Consider the following 19,591-nt stretch of genomic DNA (forward strand, 5'->3'; position numbering starts at 1 on the left):
TACGGCAATAGAGGCATACAGCAATACAGCAAACTAAGAAGAAGAATATCTTTGCAATTGCATACAATTTTTTTCAGATTTTTTTTTAGATAATAAAAATCAATACATCATAATTTATTATCAAGAATTCATTCATTCAAGATCAAAACAAATAGTATGTAAAATATATGAAATTAAGAAGTAAAAATTCAGTTATTCACCTACAGAGCCACGAAATATGGATGAGTGGATGACGGAGCAGTGGAGCACCGAGCACTGATTATCCCCTTCTAATCGACTTCTGCAATAAATCGATGATAACCCATGACAAGAAGTCAAGAACAATGTACAGATTACACTAATTACAGAACATGAGAACAATGTAGTACATTCTAAAACAACCTCCATTGAATCATTGATAAACACTCTAAAACAATAGACAATCAACACTTCAACCGACAATCAACATTCAACACTTCAACAGGCAACAATTCAAGTATTCAACAAACAACAATTCAAGTACAGGCTATACAAATTACACTAATTCAAGTCAACAGACAACAATTCAACAAATGAACTACTTCTACAATCTACAAACCCTAAATCAGTAAATGAAAATCAGATACTTCCTTCCCCAAGACCCCAATTTCAACCATTTTTTCAATAGACAGTAGTCACCCAAAAACCCAAAATTGATAGCTAAAGTTCATCACACATTCACACATTCAAACACCACGTATTCACGTAATTATCTACAAAAATCATGAAACCAAAAACTTTATATATTATTAACCCAGAAGGCCAGATAGAACTAGATAGAAGACGACATACAATTAAAGCCTTAAAGGAAACCGGCAAAGTGGGCTGACTAGTGACTACTGGCCTACTGCCGACCTGCCGTGCTGCGGTGCTGGCTGAGTGCCTGAGTGGCTGCTGCGGACTTCTGCGGTGCTGCGCCCGTGCGCCGGGAAGAGAAGGAGCCAAGGAGGAAGAACGGGAAGAGAAGGAGCCAAGGAGGAAGAACGGGAAGAGATTAAGAGAAGGAGGAAGAAGTTAGGGTTTTGCAATTTGGGGGAATGAGGAAGAGGAAAGCTGGAAGCAGGGGATTAGGGGAAGCAGGATGAAAGGAAACAAAATGAAAAAATAAAAGTGTGAGTTATGGGTTTCGAAACCTGAACCCACAAACTCTTGTATCATTGTATGATGAGAGGTAAAAATAACCACTGGGCTACAACTTTACTTGTTGCCATATAATACACAAATATTCTATTTAAACCTATTTTGATTTTTTTTTTTTTTTAAAAAAAAAAGTTTTTAATTTTTTTCAAAAAATCAGTGGGTTCAATGAACCCACTTGAACCCACCGTGGCTCCGCCCCTGCTACCCTTTTATGTCACAATGGTACCACTCTGCATTGAAAGGGTGTTCCACTATAATATCGTATAGTGAAACTGAAACACGGACATCATTGAGTTACTTGAGTAAAACAACAGTACACTTGGCATCTACAAGGGTACCATTGGCACCTACTAGGGTACCACCATAGCTGTAAATTCCTATAAATAAAAAAGAAAGATGTATTAGGGTCTTTATTAAATGCCTATTATTTCAACTAACAACAACGTGCACACTCTAATATTCAATTAAGTATTGTGTATGATATTATAGAATTTTTTTTTATTAATTTTTTGTTTCATGTTAAACTCAGAACGTAGAATTTATTAAAATCATAAAGTTGAAAAGTGAAATAATGGGACAACAAATATAGGGACATAGGGAAATCACCTAATTTGAAGATACCTATTGGAATATTTTTAATTATATTGGAACTAACCCAACTTATTTATGATATAACACTTAATAAGTGACTACAATTCATTCAATCTGTCAATGAGACAAACCAAGTAGGCTCAACCGATGTTTAGAGCATTTTAAAAATATATGAGCCAATTACAAATAACCCAATATAGTCATTTAAACAATATAACTGCATCGTTAGACTCCATACATTACAAATCAAATCCATTTAATTTTTACATGCATACCCCATTCTTGTAACTAAAAACAACTATTAGGTATAATTTTAGATAGATTTTCCCAGTAAACAATTATGAATGTTGGATTACAAAAAAAATTATTATCCAAGGGTACCACTAACATACAAAAGGTTACCACTGACATTGACATTGTTAATAATAAAACTATTATTAAGAATACAACAATACTTGGTACTTTTGGAGTATTATTAACTAGGTTTCAGAGGTTTACTACTAAAAGTGACATTAGTCAAATTGGGTTTTAAAAATGTACCACCTAGATATATGCTAACAATGTTCTATTGTAACATTTCCAAGTTCACTGTACGAAGGCGCACTACGAATTCAATCTGAGTTCAATTTGAATCCAATCCGAAGAAAAAAAATCCAATCCGAATCCATTTAAAATTAGTCTGAATTCGAATTCGATAATTAGATCTGAATCCGAATGGAAGGCAGATCGGACTTGGACCCTATGCAAAGTCTGACCGAGTCCGATTTGACTCCAAGTCCGAAAGTATGAGTATATGCTTTATAACTTGGGAGTTGGGACAATTGCTTGCTTGTTTTATAGAAGAAATTTATTATGTAACTTAGTTCATAATTTAAATATGTTATGTTTATACTTCATTCGGTATGACAATACAAAAAATTATAGGTATATCACACATTACAAAAAAAAAAAAAAAAAAAAAAAAGTAAAAAAAAAAATATTTAGGTCATTTTGGAGGTCCAAATAAACGGACATGATTTAGATCTGAAAATAATGAGTCGGATTCGAACTCGAATTCGACTCAGATTCAAATCCGAGTCTTAACGGATTGGATTCAGATTTAGTCACATCCGACTGGAATCCAATCCGTTGTCATTCCCAAGTGTAACATGCTTTGATATCCTACTCTTCCGTTTCGCAGTTTAGCAGAAGATTCAGTGGAATTCCTGCAATAAAGACAAGTATAATATTAGGATTTTTATTTCATTATGTGTAATAATATATTATATACTTCTATACATGTACTTTCCCATTGTTTCAATGACTGTATAAAAGATTAGAAACCATACCTCTAAGCAAGAAATAATTCATAGACAATACCAATTTAACTATATACACATATATGATTCCTCCAATTTCATCAATTTTCCTCCATCCTAAATTATATTCAAACAAATGAAATGTATACGTCCACTAGGCCACTTTCCATTTTCTCTTTCCCATTAAATTATCTCATCCAAACATACTGTAAAATAGTGAATTTGAAACACATCATTGTACAACACAAAGAAAAGCACTCGCTTAGAAGAAAACACATCTCCCATGATAAGAGTAAAATTAGTGCGGCTAATCCATTAGATGAATGTTGCAACACATATTCCAACATAACTAAATAAATCCTATTATTACTCAACCAATATGAAAAGGCATCTGGACAGAAAATTAATTATGAGAAGTCGGAAGTTTCTTTTAGTAAAGGGGTACCTATTGAGCGGAGAGAAGGTTTGATGGAGATATTACACATGCGACAGGTTAACAGACATGAAAAGTATCTTGGTATTCCGACTATTATTGGCCATTCGAAGAAAGCTATTTTTGAGGCAGTCCTTGACAGAATTTGGAAGAAAATATAAGGGTGGAAGGAGAAGCTCCTCTCGAGAGCGGGAAAGGAAATCCTTCTTAAATCTGTCATTCAAGCCATTCTGACCTACTTGATGGGTGTGTATAAGTTCCCGACGTCGATTATTCAAAGAATACATTTAGCTATGGCTCGCTTTTGGTGGGGATCTAAGGAAGGACAGGAAAATACACTGGAAAAATTGGGAATCAATGTGCACCCTTAAATGCCTAGGGGGTATGGGATTTCGCAACTTGGGTGTTTTCAACGATGCTCTTTTAGGGAGGCAAGCCTGGCGTCTGGTAAAGTCCCCGTCATCTCTCTTAGGACGTGTTTTCAAAGCGAAGTATTACCCCCACTCTGATTTTCTTGAGTCTGATCTCGGGTTGGCGGGGAGCTACTCTTGGCGTAGTATTTGGGCTTCTAAGGCTATAATTAAGGAGGGTGTCCTATGGAAAGTTGGAAATGGTCATAGAATAAATGTATGGTCTGATACATGGGTAGCCGATGCGGAGGGACGCTTTATCTTAAGCAATGGATCCACAGCTATCACGCATGTGAGTGATATTATTGATGAGGTAACAAAGGAATGGAGATATGACCTCCTCGATGAGCATTTTAACACCAGAGATAAGCAATGTATCTTGGAAATTCCCCTAGCTGAATGAACTCAAGATGACGAGCTGATTTGGGCTTTTTCCAAGTCGGGTGACTCGGTCAAGTCTGCGTATTTACTTGGGAAAGGGTGCGACCTAGACCTCTTCCATCAGACTTGGATCAAAATTTGGAAGGCTAATGTTACTCCTAAAGTACGACATTTTTTTTTTGGAGACTCTGCTCTAATATTCTTCCTATGAAGAGTCTACCGCACTACCGGCACCTCATAAATGAAACCTCCTGCCCTTGATGTAATGGTGCGACAGAATCAGTGTGTCATGCTTTTGTGGACTACATTCGAGTGCAAGGGCTTTGGGAGGACTGCCTATGCCCAGAAATGGCAAATTGGGGACAGTATAACTCCATGTGTGACCTTGTGATAAGCTGGAAAAATCTTGATCCGAAAGTTGTGCAACGTGGTATGTAACTATCCTGGTGCATATGGGGGGATAGAAATCTCAAAGTGTTCCAAAATAGAACAACTCCAAATGTCGTGACCATTTAACGCGTTGCTCGATATGTTGATGAACAAGGGAGCTATGCAGCTCGGATCTATGGGGCAGCAGGTCTTCGCTCTGTTCCCAGTCCAAACAAATGGTGTGCCCCTCCTACAAACGTCATAAAAATTAATGCAGATGCCTTCCTTACTGATGAAGGGTGGGTCGGCCTTGGGGTGGTAGCCAGAAACCAAGAGGGGCATGTCCTAGTGGCTACTACGAGAAGATCACAAGCATACTGGTCCCCTGAAATTGTCGAAGCAAAAGCACTGTTGTTTGCTCTGAAAATTGGAAAGATATATGGCTATTCTGATATTTTACTAGTCAGATTGCAAGTTGGTGGGTTGAGAAGCTGTCAAAGAACTCTCTGTCAGTAGAAGCTGATGCTGTTCTAGGCGACATTCTTGCTCTTTGTTCGGAATTCGTGTCTGTTGGTTGGTCTCATGTAAAGCGCGATGGAAACACCATTGCTCACAACCTAGCAAAATTAGTCCCTTTCGGCTTTGAACAAACTTGGGAAAATCACTGTCCCCAAGATGTCTCTCCTTATGTACTCATGGACATTTTGTCCCTTAATTAATTAATGGCTGAGGTTGTTTCAAAAAAAAATTCTATTAATTCCATGGAATATTAATAAGCAAACCACTAATTCTTAGATATTTTATGTCACCTCTTGGATGACTTTTCTAGCAATGTCTTTGGCCTTTGCTATATCATCAAGCCCACTATATATCATGATTAAATCTGCATCATTGTAATTAACCTGCTCAAGATGAAAATAAACTATTAGATATGACGTGAGTATAGTGATTAATTTCTATAAGAATAATGCATAAATAACAAATATAACCAAAAAGGGGAATTTACATAAATTCACGGTTTAAAAGTTAGACTAAAAATAACAAATATAACCAAAGCAAACACTAAGGACCAACAGAAGTTTGGGTATTGTGCACTATTAGTGGGGTTCAATGACCACAAAAAAATTAGCTCCAAATTACCAATAGATCACTATCCCTTGTAAACCATAGCATCCTGCAAACAGGACGCATACATTTCATTCCTCCAATTTCATCAACCAACAACAAAAGGAGCTAAATAAAAGATAAGCAAAATTGGCAACCCGCATTTGATTCTCCGTCAATTAGACTACTCGGTTGTCTTCACTTTATGGTCAAACAAGATCTATATTCCGGATTTACAATGAAAGGTACAAATTTGAACTACCAATGCTTACCAGTAAAAAATAATGAACACTTTCCCCACTCAAAATAAAAGAAGTGAGCATGATCCACCCTACAAAATTGCCCTTAATTATTCCCCATTTTCAATCTTACTTCCCAAAACAAGCGTCAACCAAGATAAGCTACAACCAAGACATATCTTTTCAAAATTTAGCTATTCACTTACATATTGCACACAGGTTCCATCACCCCAAAACCAAAACAGCGGAACACACTAGTTGTTCTCACAGATTCAAAAGCTTAATGTATCATAATAAGAAACACACTAATTACATCAAACAAACTTAAATCACCTTTCAAATTAATTATATCAAAAAAATTTGGAAGAAGCTAAATTAAATCAAACTCAAAAGAGATTAAGGTTACCTAACAATGTTTCATTAATATATGTAGTGCCACCACCACCACAACACTGCTACCACCACCACCACATTGTCTCTCCACCACAATACTACAACACCACCACCATACCACCAGTTTTATGGTTTGCACATTCTTTCTCTGTCCCACCACCACCTCCATTTACCAAAGCACAAAAATCTAAGTAACGAGGTTGCACAAGTCCTCGAAAGGGCGGAAGATTATGTATAACTGAGCGAAAACATGGTAATTCTTGTCTCTATTTCAATTTTTTTCTGAAAAACTAGGGGGAGACTATGGGACAGACTGGAGCAAATTCAATCTTACCCATGGTGGAGACTAAAATAGACCTAGGCCCTTCCATGGTAGAGAGTGAATTTGACCTAGGCCCCTCCATGGCGTGCTCTCGATTTAATCTAGTCTTGTCCATAGTGAAGACTTAATTTGACCTAGTCTCACCCTTTTTCAATTTTTTGTACTGCGCTTTTGTTGTTTTATCTATTAATTTTTCATTTTTTTGTTCAATGGGATCCTTTACAATATTTTGGTATAGATGTGGTGGTGTTGTGTGGTGGTGCACGATAATGTTTAGCATCGTGGGCGGCAGCAAGTGGTTGTCGTGTGGTGTAGGAAGCAGTAGGAGGTGTTCTTGAAGGCGACATGTGATGTCGTGTGGTGTGGAAGGCAGCATGCATAAGCTGTTCTTGGAGACGACAAGGGGTGTCGTGTGGTGCGGGTGACAGGTTGTGGTTAGGAATGGCAATGGATCGGACTCGGATTGGATCTTGCAAAATCCGAATCCGACCTAATTAACAATCGGACCCTAAATTCGAGTCCGAATCCGAGTCCATGTAACCCAGGTCCGATCCGCCTAAACAACTAGACCTTCTAATCCGAGTCCGCTTGACAATTTATTAGAAGAAAAAGAGTACATAGCATGACCATGGCTTAAAAGTAAATTTTCATATTTGCTCATGAAATAACTTTTAAATTTTCATTCCGGCCATCTTTAATCAAAAAGTCACTAAAAAATTTTGTCTTCACGTCAATAATCTATTAATCTAATTTCAAACAATAATAAACTGATCGTAGTCATAGGATTAATAGAAATCTATTTTTACAAGTCTGCTCTTTTTGTTTTCTTTTAAAGGTTTTACAAGTCTACTTGATGGATTTAAATTGTAAACAATATGAAATTATTATAAAAAAAATCGAAATAATGATAAAAATAGCACAAAAGAAATTATGAGAAATAAAGAAGAAGAACCAAACCTTGATGTTGTGTATGCCTATATGGCTACTTTGCTAATTGCTAGTGACCGTTGCGAATGGAGAGCAGAATATGCCCAGCCTGAAATTTTCCAATGTTGTAAACTTGTTATATGAACAATATGGTGTGTTTAAAAAAATGATGGATGATGGGGACAACGGTCAAATAGTTGTGACATTATAATTAAGTAGTGAGTAATAATTTATTGATTTATTATGGAAGTAATTTATAAAATATTATTCCTGTACGGTGTAGTTGTTAACTTGCGTGTTATTCACATTGATGACATGCTCTCGTATTATATCGTTGCATAATATTCATTGGTGATAAACTATGGAGGGATTATATTTTAAGGTTATGAAGCCACTTGTGCATGTTCATCAATTAAGAGCACTCGCATCTCCAATGACCAATGGTTTAATGATTTACTAGTATTCCGTGGCTATTTAGAGTACGTATCGTCGAATTCATAGTGAGTGTAATAAAGTTGCTCATGTATGAGTTAGCTTAGTGCTTACCATGGGGAATTAGTAGTTTTATTTGGCATTCGAATTTTCCTAGTTGTATTGTTCCGATTTTGAGTTATGAACTCCCTAACCCCTATGAAGAAAAGCCAAGTGTCTTTTGGAGAAAAGGGAACACATAGACATAGTTTATGTGTACCCCACATAAACAAAGATTTTTATTGGCTGAAAGAAGTTGGCCCACTTAGTCCCACTTGAATAGCTTTGAAATTTCTCTTTGAAAATTTACGAATGAAAAATTTTGAATTTTGAATTGGAAATTTAAATTTAATTGTACTTTTGGCGGTGAATGATGTTGGAGGATTTCCTAGAAGACTTCATGGAGGGCTGACGACGGTGGCTTAAAGGTGAGGGCTTCTTGGTGGCTTTAAGGTGAGGAATGACGACGGTGGCTTTACGCTGAGGGTCGACGATGGTGGCTCTAAGCTAAGGGTCGACGACGATGGCTTTAAGGTGAGCAAGGTGGTTGAGAGGAAAGGAAGGGTCAATGGTCGGCGTATTTCGAGAGTGATGTGGTTAAGAGTATGAAATAACAGTTTGCGAAATCAGAGAGTGATGGTCCATACGATGGTCGAAAACAATGAGGCTAAAATCAAAAGCAAACTACGGCAGGTGAGCGAGCGAAAGAGACGGCGAAAATCAGATGTATTGTTGTAGTATTGAAATTGTTATGAAAATATTTTGAATTCATCATTTATGTTATTTTAGTATAAAAAATTATTGTTTAGTATTATTTGTATTATATTAGTATTAAAAATGAATGTTTTATTAACAAAATTCATATTAAATTCTTAGTCGTGGGCTTGTGGTATAGTACAGACATAAATATCACAAAATGTAAAAATATGAAAAAAATGTTTATTGTTGAATATTTTCCCTGAATTTCTTAGTCGTGGTTACATAATATGTGATTTTCAACTTGAAAAGGGTTTGTGAATTTAAATAAGTTAGTTGTTGTAAATCTTTTAGAAGATGAGTTCTCTATAATTATAGAAATTGAAAACATCTGAGAAGATATAATGGGTATGTGATTGTTGGTGAATTGGTGAAGTGAGTTGATGGTAAAACATATAAATGGTAAATAAAACATCTAAGAAATGTTACCGTTATAATGGTTTCTAAACTTGTACTATTGATGTTGGATAGCAAAATTAGCATGAAAATATGAATATTATAAGGTAAATAAGAATTTGCAAATGGGTTGTTTGAGGTCGGTTTGGGTGGATCTCGGGTGGCGTTTATGAAGGGGTTGATAAAGGGGTTGTGGGAAAAAAGGTGGTTGGTCGTCGGCAAGGAGGAATAATAGGGTCAAGGGGTGAGGGAGGTGGTTTGTTTCATGGTTGGCGGTGGATGAATGTGAGGGCTTCAATGTAGTGGGGGTGGGTGGTTATTTTAAGTTTATAATAATATTTAAATACAACTAATTTAATAATAGGTACATTTAATTGTGTTGTAAGTGGTTTAAAAAAAAGTGTGTTGTAACTTGTAAGTCAACTGATTTAATTAAATAAAAGTATTTTCAAAATTTAGCTTATTGCTGAAAATATATCAAAAATTAATTATTAAGATTGCGGTTGTAACTTTTGTATGGCTAGACAATTTCCCCAAAGTTTTATAACTTTGGTTGAGATTGATTTGATTTAATAATATTGTCCGGCTAACGTTTTTTCAAAAAAAAAAAAAAGTTTGCGGTTGCACATTATTATGAGCAAATATCAATCTTGTGTGACTCTATTATCTAGTAGAGAAAAGTGATTAGTTAAGTTTTTTAGGTGTTGTCTTCAACTTTGATGGAGATATCTACGTTAAACATTATTTGAAAAAATTCAATAAAAAAAATTAATAATTAATGTCTGAATTTACATGTCGATATTATTGATCGATTAAGTTGTTGGTGAATATTTTTGTCCTTAATAATCCAATTTGAGGTGAAATGTAACGTTATATCTTAAACGCCTCATTTTGTGTGACAAAATATGTCTTGGTATAAGCATGTTTGCTTACTATCTAGCAAATCGATGTGTTTTTGAAATAATTTTTTCCCAATTAATTTGTGTTGAGTAATTAGGTTTTGATGATTGTAAACTAATGATGATTATCTATCTAACGTGTTTGTTAATTTGTGCGTAGAAAGAACAAGTTATGCTTGGAACAGGATACAAGGAACCTAAGCAATGTCAAGTAAGCAATAGAGAAACAAGAACAATGATGAGTGTCATGGTTGATAAGCATGATGATGGCTAAAGAACCATGAAGGTAACTATGTAAATAGGTGTTTTCATATGTAAGCTTCATGACGTAAGTACACTATGCATACATAAGTGGTATATGTGTAGAAGTATTTACATAAGCTTAAAGTTTAATTAGTTCTCTCACTTGAAGTTTGTTTATGACAAACAAACTTCAATCTAATGTTTCTCTTAAGTGTTTATGTGAAGACAGGAACTGACTTAGGTGAAGTCAATGGGTTGGAACATAGAATACTTCAAGAGGAACAAGAGAGAATGAATGAACCTAAAGCAGGTTCTCCCATGAGAACCAAACCACGAAGGAACCTGAAGGTATTCTCTAACAAGAACTAGAAGGAACTTTCGACAAGCTTTCCCACGAAAGCCGGAGCATGTTCCCTAACAGGTACATGAAGAGTTCCATGTTCCCTAACAGTACATGAAGAGTTCCCTAACAGGAACTTAGCTCTCTAACAAGAACTATCTAAGTTCCCTAACAGGAACTTGAAGACAACAAGTTAAGGATTTGACTTGGTCTGTGTTAAAGATGAAAGGAATGGTGTCCTTCGAACAAGTGTATTATTCTGATAGCGGGTTCAGAATTATTAGAAAGCTAATATATTCAGTAAGGTCAAGTGATCGAAATGTCTGGGTGGAGGCCGCTTCCGATCAGTAATTTTAATATAATTAATATTACAGCTTAATCTTGACTGTACCCTTCGGGTCACACCTAAGCAAAATATACGAACCAACTCGACGAATTAATTCGAAAGAAATTAATTCGTCGCCCGAGTGTTAAACATTTAGACGTCGGAAATTCGAGCTTGAAGCGTCAAAACCGAGCGTCTGAGAATCTCAAATGTCGAGCCAAAATTTAGGATTTGGCGAGACGGGAAAATGCATCAAGTAACAAGTATATCCTAGTCACGCAAAAGGCTAAGAATACATGCCCAATAGGAGCATGCCACGTGGCAGCACACATGGCAAAACGCCATGTGGCAGCACACATGGCAAAACGCCATGTGACAGCACACATGGCCGCCGCCAAGTGGCAGCAGCCCCGTTAGCAGCAACCTAGTGGCAGCCATCAAGTGGCAGCGTGCCACGTGGCAGCGCCATGGTGGCGGCGCGCCACGGTGGAGACACATGTGGCTATGGCCGTGGACCCGGGTTGATGGGTCATGGACACGGGCCAAAATAAAATGGGCCAACCGAACCCAACTTGGGGCTCAAGGTTGGGTGACACATGGTTAGTTCACATTGCATGTGAAATGCCTTGGGGACCAAGTGAGAAAGTGGTCCACACCTAACCATGTGACACTTGTCACTTGTTCCTTTGTTTATTTAACTAAGGGTTGAATTCACCAATCTTTCCATGTGGGATCTTTTTGTGAAAAGTCCCACATTGGAAGATGAGTGAAATTCACAAGGCATACTTCCTTATAAATAGTCATGGAATGACTTGAGAATTCTTAGCTTGAGTGGGAGTTAAAAAGAGCATTCCATAATTTTGGGAAAACTCTTAAACTCATATAACACTCAGGTTTTGGTCGGACCTCGCTAACCCCCAGGTAGTAGACCTTAAAGTTGTGTTCGCCTTTTTGTGGGTGGATACCGTCGGAGGCGCGACGCTTGACGTGCTCGTAGCTTTCAAGTAAGAGCCCCGGTTTTTGAGCGAAGCTCGCTTCGAGGGTAAGATTCGTTATCTTTTCTTTGTGATTATTTATTTATGCTTTATGATTTTAATTATTGCGAGTGGTTCCTCGGGTAGGGGTTTGTTTCCGCGGTGAGTCGGACTAACTAAACCCCAACAGCGGTATCGGAGCCTCGCTCGTTTATTTTTATAATCATGTTTTTCAAGGTTTATTTTGGCTTAATTTTCTGGTTTAAGCTGCTAATTAGATTAGTAGCTCAGTTTTATTTATTTTAATCCCGTTTTAATGTCGATTTTGGCCTAGAACCCAGATTTTCGCCCAAGACTAGTGAATTTTGGGTGGAAAACGTGTTCTGGAAAGATTTTTACCCCCAATGGGACTGTGATTTTAGCCAAATTCTGACCAGAAATGCCTTTTTTGAGGGGTTTTTTCGTTTTTGATGAAAAATTTTAAGTCTTTTTAAACCTTGAAATTAATGGCATAAATTATTGATTATATGGTTGATTATTTGCATTATTTTCTGCATTTTTATGTCCCCTTAAAGCACACTTACTTGGTAGTATTTGATGCTTAAAGGTTGATTTATTTTCACATAATTGCAAACTAATTGCTTTTTAGTGTGAAAGTTTTATTTTTGAGGCTTCCTAAGTGTTAAAGGTTCAATCTTTATTTGTGATAAGTGATTGAAACTTTAAAAACCACTAAATTCCATGTTATTTTGTGTTAAACTTTGATGTTTTAATCATTTTGAGTTGATTGGAAACATAAAGTTTCGATTTTCAAGTTGGAAGATATAATTTTCAAGGATTCACAAAATTTAGATGTTGGAATTTTCATTTGAACATTAAAGTTCATATTTTTCCAACTTCCCTTTACTTTGTCAAATTCTCAAGTTTAATTTAAATTGATTAAATTGAAAGTGAGAAATTGCCTCAATTTTATGTTGCACCAAGCTAAACCAATTTAATTAAGAATGGTTTTTGGAATTATTTTGGTTATTTGCACTTTGAAAATTTTATTAAGTTAGACTTGTTTAAAATTTTATTTTGCTCTGTAAATTAGTTCTAAAATTAATTTAGAATTAATTATTGTTGTCTCGCGAAAAGGGATCAAATCCCGAGGTCGTGGCACGCAAAACGAGGCAACGCATCACCTTGGCGAGCTGGGCTGCATAGCAGCCCATATGTGGCTGCCATGGTGGCAGCACCGCCTTGCTTGCGGCCACACGGGCGGCAGAAGCCACGCACGGCAGCAGCACATGCGCGGCGCGGCAGCAGCACGTGGGCTGCAGCAGCCACGCGCGGCTGTGCCGTGGCAGCAGCTCGCGGCCGTGTGCCGTGGGCGTGTGTTCGTGGTCTTGGCATGTGTGTATGCTTGGTGCGGTGAGGTGACTAGTCGTAATATTGCTTATTTTGCCGTTTTATTTATTTTAATTAATTTTGTTTATTTTAATTAAAATTTTGGGAGGCTAGGCCTCGGTTTTCAGCGGCATTGGCAAAATTTCATTTTGACAAGTTTGGGTGCTACCGACTTAATTAATTAGATTAATTAAGGAAATGCGGAATTTTGTGGGAGCTTCAATTATTAATGACGTAAAATATATAATCGGTTAAACAACTTTGACTAGTTTTAATTAGGCGTGTTAATCGGATTAACCACCTAGATTAGTTACTAGTGCGCGCGTTGTTTAATTGCATTTTACTTTGTTTTAATTTGTAAATTGCATGGGTCATTCACAAATAGTGAATGGATGAATGGAATATATATATTCTCTCTCACAGGTTTTATGAAATGGCAACTAGTGGGACCCGACTAGGATAGAAAATACGAACTACGTGCCGTTATGTATTTTTGTAAATCTAAATACGGTCTACGCACCGTTAAGTATTTTTGTACTTTAATATTTAGATTATTCCTAGTTGTAGACACTAGTTTTTGCATAGTTTGGTTAAGTCTTGAAGACGGAGTATCTTGGAAGACAAAGCCTTGAATTGCAAATGAAGACCTTTTGAAGATATGAAGATCTCAAGGGGTCATGCTAGTTGCCAATATGCATCTATAATTTCGCTTTATATTTTATGCTTATATATATATATATGTGAATTATTCGTTAGATCCATGTTTAGGTTTTCTTGATGTTGCGATGATTAGTTAAGTTCACTTAAATCAACCAACATAGAAATCCTAGGTCCCTAATAATATTGAGTCAAACTTGCCTTTCCAAAACAACACTTACTAACCGAACGAGAGTGATGGTAGGCTACGCCAAAGCGAGGTTCCATCACTTCTCCAAGGGGCATAAGGCACACCGGGTGTGCACGTTGGTTTTGGTTTAACTCATCGGTATGAGTGAGGAGTCCTCACATACCGTGGCAAAAGAGATACATCGTCAAAGATGCATTAGATGCGACGATTGTCTAACCAAGAGTGGCTTAGAGCCATTAGCAAGGCAATGCTTACCCTAGAAGATTGAGTGTTTAAGACAAGCCAAAGCATGCTTAACCACTCTTTGTTTCTTCGGATCTTGGAATCGCCTTATTTTCGCCAAATAGGGACAATTATTATGCGTAAATAACACGTTTAATAAGATTGAAGTTTGCATGAATGCTATTAAATTTCAAACTTATTATGTTCTTGATAAATGGTTATACTTAGCACTTATATTTATAGTATTCTAAATCAAATAATATTGTTTCCATGATTGGTAAAGGAAATCCTTGAGAATAGTTCTCAAAGAAAGGAAAAGCATTTCTAAAATACAATTCTCATGAATGACTTTTATAATTAAGTCCGAAAGGACGGTTGGACATCATGTATTCAAAATACTAGGTAGTTTTGATAAAACATGAGGTATTGAGTTGCAAACTTAAGATTGTCAATGTTTGACAACCAACGTATCTTTTCGCATCACAATTGAGTAGGACTCATTGATGTAGTAATTCGAGTAAGAATTAATGGAAAAGATGAAACTTTGTTTAACGGCGCACTAGGTGCTTGATTATGCCTAACAAAGTATAAGAGTCAAGGTACTTAAAGAAATGATTCTTAAAGTAAGATTATGAGATATTGTATGATAAGAAATATAGGAAAGAAGGAACGAAGAAAAGGAATTAGATTTCATTTCAACTCGTGAGTTCATGTTATTTACTTAGCAATTCGTTATCTTCACAAGTATCGGATACTGCTTGAGTGTTCCACTATGATAGTGACCTCAAACTATTGAAGTTAAGCTAAGTTATCGACTTACAAGCTTAGAATGAAGTAAGAAGAGCTACATCAGTTGTAAGGTCGTATGTTTTGTTTAAAGACCTTTTAAGCCAAAGGCTGGAACAAGTAATGGTTATTATGTCCCATAATCAGCAGTTGATCCGTTTACACACGGAAAGACTCACATTCAAAATAATGAGCAATAGTTGCGAGATTTATTTGAATGGCATGGTTATCCAAGCATTGGGTCAAGAATGCCTGATTATAAACAAACATTTCTCTAACATGATAAACTCACTAAGTTCAAGTCATGGGCTTGATTTGCGTTCCAAACATCTTTAGCAATGTCACATCGACAAGAACGTACTCAAGGCTCTATTAAATAGGCTCTTGATAGTTGCTTGAATTGGAATCGTTCTAAGACAAGAAAGTCTTACTTGTTGGAACCGACAAAACAGAGAGCTATTGTTCTTGGTATAGACAGATGACTCCGAAGGCTAAAGAGGATTCAATTACTTCAACGTTTCACAAAGAATTTGAAAGGATATGGCTATATTCATCAAATGTGAACAAACTTGACTTGAGTAGCTCAAGAGTTCGGTGAAGTACAGAATCGACTTGGCAAGATATCAAAATTTCTAGATTAGATCGAGCGATGTTTGCTTGAGCCAAGCGTGACTATCTCAAAGTTATGAATGGAAATTTTCATAAATAACTCCACAAAGAACATGGTGTGTCTTCATGGAGACCTCGGTGTCATTTGAAAATGACTCGAACAATGATGGTTCACAACCCTTCCTATAAAGTTCTTAAAGATTTGCACAAATGACTAATGTTACACTAAACAATGTGTCGAAGCAAAGAAAGGACGCCATATTCAATTATTGATAGAAATAACTTCTAAAAGTCTTTTCAAGTATATGTCTAAGGCTCTTAGTCTCAGTGGGAGTTCACTAGCTCAGTGGGAGCAAAGTGGCTCAGTGGGAGCTAGGTGACTCAGTGGGAGCTGAATGGCTCAATAAAGACTAAGATAGCTCAAGTAGGAGCTAACTGTTTGTTTCACAACGAACTTTTACCCAAAGACAATATACATGTCTCTTTGTAAGCATTCAAGTGAGACTACGGGTATTACCTCCACATCCCAATTGAGAACAAAAAAAATTGTTTTTCCCCTCTAAGTAGTGTCTTTCTGGAAAGTAACACGTTTCCAAAACGACAAGTAGGAGGAAAATGAACTCGATGACCATCGATCTTAGCAACAAACTAGAACTGAGAATCTCGGAAGACCTTAAAGGACTTCGTGATAATGCTTGATCAAGAATACTCAAAAGGACTTTACAAGTGCCTTAAAAGAGAATTCATTACTCACAAAACATTAAAGATGTTGGAGTAAGATCAACATAATAAAAGGGCTTTGAAAGCGCCTTAAAACTCAGTGTTTGATGCAATTGCCCCGTATAGGTATAGAATTCACCAAAGGCTTGGATTGAATCCTATAAATTTTCTATTAAGTTAGAAACAAACCTAAGACTTACAAACATACTATTTACTATTAGATAGTAAAGGAATAATGTCTTGTAAGATAGCTACGACAAATCCAAATTCCGAATAATGGATAAAGACCATGAAAATCCGAAATAGACTCCATGTTTGAAAATCATGTTTGAAACTTGATTAATTTGCATGAAAGGTGAAAGACCCATCGATTGCAAATAAGTTTTCAAGGAGAAAACTAACAAATGTGGAATGTATATGCATACATAGCTAGATTGGTTGTAAAGGATATAATTAATATCAAGAAGTTGATTTTAAAATCCCATTCACCAATCGGAATGCTCAAGTCTTTTCGTGATTGATCTAGCAAAATTGCGCATAAGAAATATGGCAAAATAGATACCAAAACCGCCTTCCCAAAATGGAATTTTGGAAGTGACTATGGAATAGTCTAAGGGTTTTGAAAATCTAAATAATGCTAGATTTGAAAGCAAGCACATGGAATCCGTCATGGGATTAAAGGAAGCATTGCATGAAGGAATTGGAACGTGTTTTCTCATAAAGTTAATAAGAGGATTGACTTATGGAGAAACATAGAAATTCTGATGAATAAGAAGTTTAGTGGGAGCAAAAGTAATGGTCCAACAAGATGTTTACGAACTCTATTGTGAAACAACCATCAATGCTAAATGTTTAGATTTGAAAGTATTTTCGACAATGGACCGATTTAAAGACGATACTTAGTACATGTTGGGAATTAAGTTCTATGGTATAGACTTAATTAAAGTGTTTAAATGAGTAAAAGAAATTACCATGTTAAACATGAAGGACTTTGAAAGGCTTTCGACCCATATGTATGAAGCTAAGTAAATGTTTGAACTAAGTATAAGCTAGGCTAAGTACTAAATCAAACAAGAAAGACTCTAGTAAGAGGCTTTCAATCATATCATATAGCGAACAATTTGGCAAGACTCAGTGTAACTGTATGAGCTAAATGTTACATGGATGGAATAAAATTGAGAATAATTCTAGAATTAAATCCATCATGTAAAGCTATGATATGGAATCGTCAGATGACTTAAATGCTTAGAGCATGTGAAGTACGTATATAATACCAATCGACATTAATCTAAGTATTAGATCATTAGAATATAGTCAAGAACATCCAAAGAACTTAGATAAGTAGTTGGATGAGTTCTTGACGCATGGAAACAAATATAATTTGAGTTTTGATGTTGCAAGCACAAACCTTAACTAGGATTAGATCCTTAGCAAGGAAGCCATTTATAAGCACGAGGCAAGAAGTGTCGTGGCTTGAGAATGGTAACATGGATGTGCATCCATGTATAATGTGCGGGAATTTAAGGAAAATTTCCATGCTCACAAGTGATTAGGGTATCCCAAATCGTTGTGAGTCGCTTGGAGTGAAACCCAAGCAAGGCATCATCGGGGAGTCTACTAAAATATATGTTGAGAATATTGTTGCCTTAAAAGGAAATAATAAGATAGATGTTAAATGGAAAAGTTCGTTGTTGAACGTTGATGATTGTAGGTTGTCAAGTAGAAGGTCTCAAATCATGAAAATGAGTGGGAGCCATTGCTTGGACAATAAATCCTGAATCACATGTAATCCATTAACACTCTCAAAATTTTATCATCTTATTATGGAAATGGTGGATAATGAAGATGCTAAGGTTTGCAAAGTAATTATAACTAAACCTTTGCAATAAGTGAACGACAACATTCATAATTTCATGAAAGAAATCAAGCATATCAAATATGTGTGTGATTTTTATGAATGTTTTATGAAGAGTACTACTCTTAAAACATTTGGGAAAAACCATTTATCATAAGATGAAACATTGTGAAGTTTCATAGTGGAATAAAATATTTCTAAATATTCCACAAAACTATTTAATTGTGGTTTAGATTTAAATAATGAGTCCATTCGATTTTAATAAATATTCAAAATAGGGTATCAAGTCAATGGCTTGGATAAAGAAACACCTATTAAGTGAACATTGAATATTTTAATCGAAAATTATCCCTAATCAAGGTCATATTTTGTGGACGATTGATGACCATCAGAGATTAGTGTGTAGTATGATTTGTAGCACCGTTTCTTGTGCTATGAGGATATAAATCATTTGCACAGGTATTGGTTTAGAACCATACTGGATCAACCTATGAGGATACTTTAAGAGATTTAAAAATCGTCATAAGTATTTTCTCATTATTACTATCGGAACTCTTTTCCTTTGACCATGAGTAGTGGGAGATCTCTTGTTTGAGTACTGGTCCGCTTTGGTATCCGCCAAACGTTTGCCGTAACTGGGGATTATAAAGACAGATATTGGGTGGGTGAGTCCTCTTAGTAAGAGAAGCTACATTACAAGACTGGAAATGTCCCCCTACTAACAATAGGGAACATTTCTTGTTGTTTACAAGGCCTCTCGAAGAGCGAGACTGTGAAAAATGCATGGCCGTGCTCAGATGGATTTTAGAAATCATCTGCTTATTAACAGTCAAACTCGGATTTCGAGAAACACTTCTGGACGTAACAGAGATGACTAGTAATCTTACTCTGTAGTTCATGAAGAGACATGAAGAGACATAGGATAAGGGCTATACACTAAATGCACAATTGTCCGCAAGGACAAGTGGGAGATTGAAAGGAATGGTGTCCTTCGAACAAGTGTATTATTCTGATAGCGGGTTCAGAATTATTAGAAAGCTAATATATTCAGTAAGGTCAAGTGATCGGAATGCCTGGGTGGAGGTCGCTTCCAATCAGTAATATTAATATAATTAATATTACAGCTTAATCTTG

At 36.2% G+C, this 19,591-nt stretch overlaps 2 long non-coding RNA genes across 3 annotated transcripts; both read right to left on the reverse strand.

Annotated features, from left to right (window-relative positions):
* Window positions 1–200: 200 nt before the first annotated feature.
* On the reverse strand, window positions 201–1,367 carry LOC110718348. Its single transcript, XR_002510898.1, has 2 exons — window positions 811–1,367; window positions 201–280 (listed from the first exon to the last, which is right to left on the reverse strand). It is a non-coding gene; the product is annotated as an uncharacterized LOC110718348 (long non-coding RNA).
* A 1,075-nt stretch (window positions 1,368–2,442) lies between these two features.
* LOC110718354 lies at window positions 2,443–7,739 on the reverse strand. 2 transcript variants are annotated; one of them, XR_002510899.1, is made up of 3 exons: window positions 7,656–7,739; window positions 5,450–5,542; window positions 2,443–2,954 (listed from the first exon to the last, which is right to left on the reverse strand). It is a non-coding gene; the product is annotated as an uncharacterized LOC110718354 (long non-coding RNA). The 2 variants fall into 2 exon arrangements; XR_002510901.1 differs by lacking the exon at window positions 7,656–7,739 and adding an exon at window positions 6,390–6,946.
* Between the last annotated feature and the right edge of the window lie 11,852 nt (window positions 7,740–19,591).

The sequence above is a fragment of the Chenopodium quinoa genome, unplaced genomic scaffold (genome assembly GCF_001683475.1).
Source record: "Chenopodium quinoa cultivar QQ74 unplaced genomic scaffold, ASM168347v1, whole genome shotgun sequence".
Taxonomy (NCBI): Eukaryota; Viridiplantae; Streptophyta; class Magnoliopsida; order Caryophyllales; family Amaranthaceae; genus Chenopodium; species Chenopodium quinoa.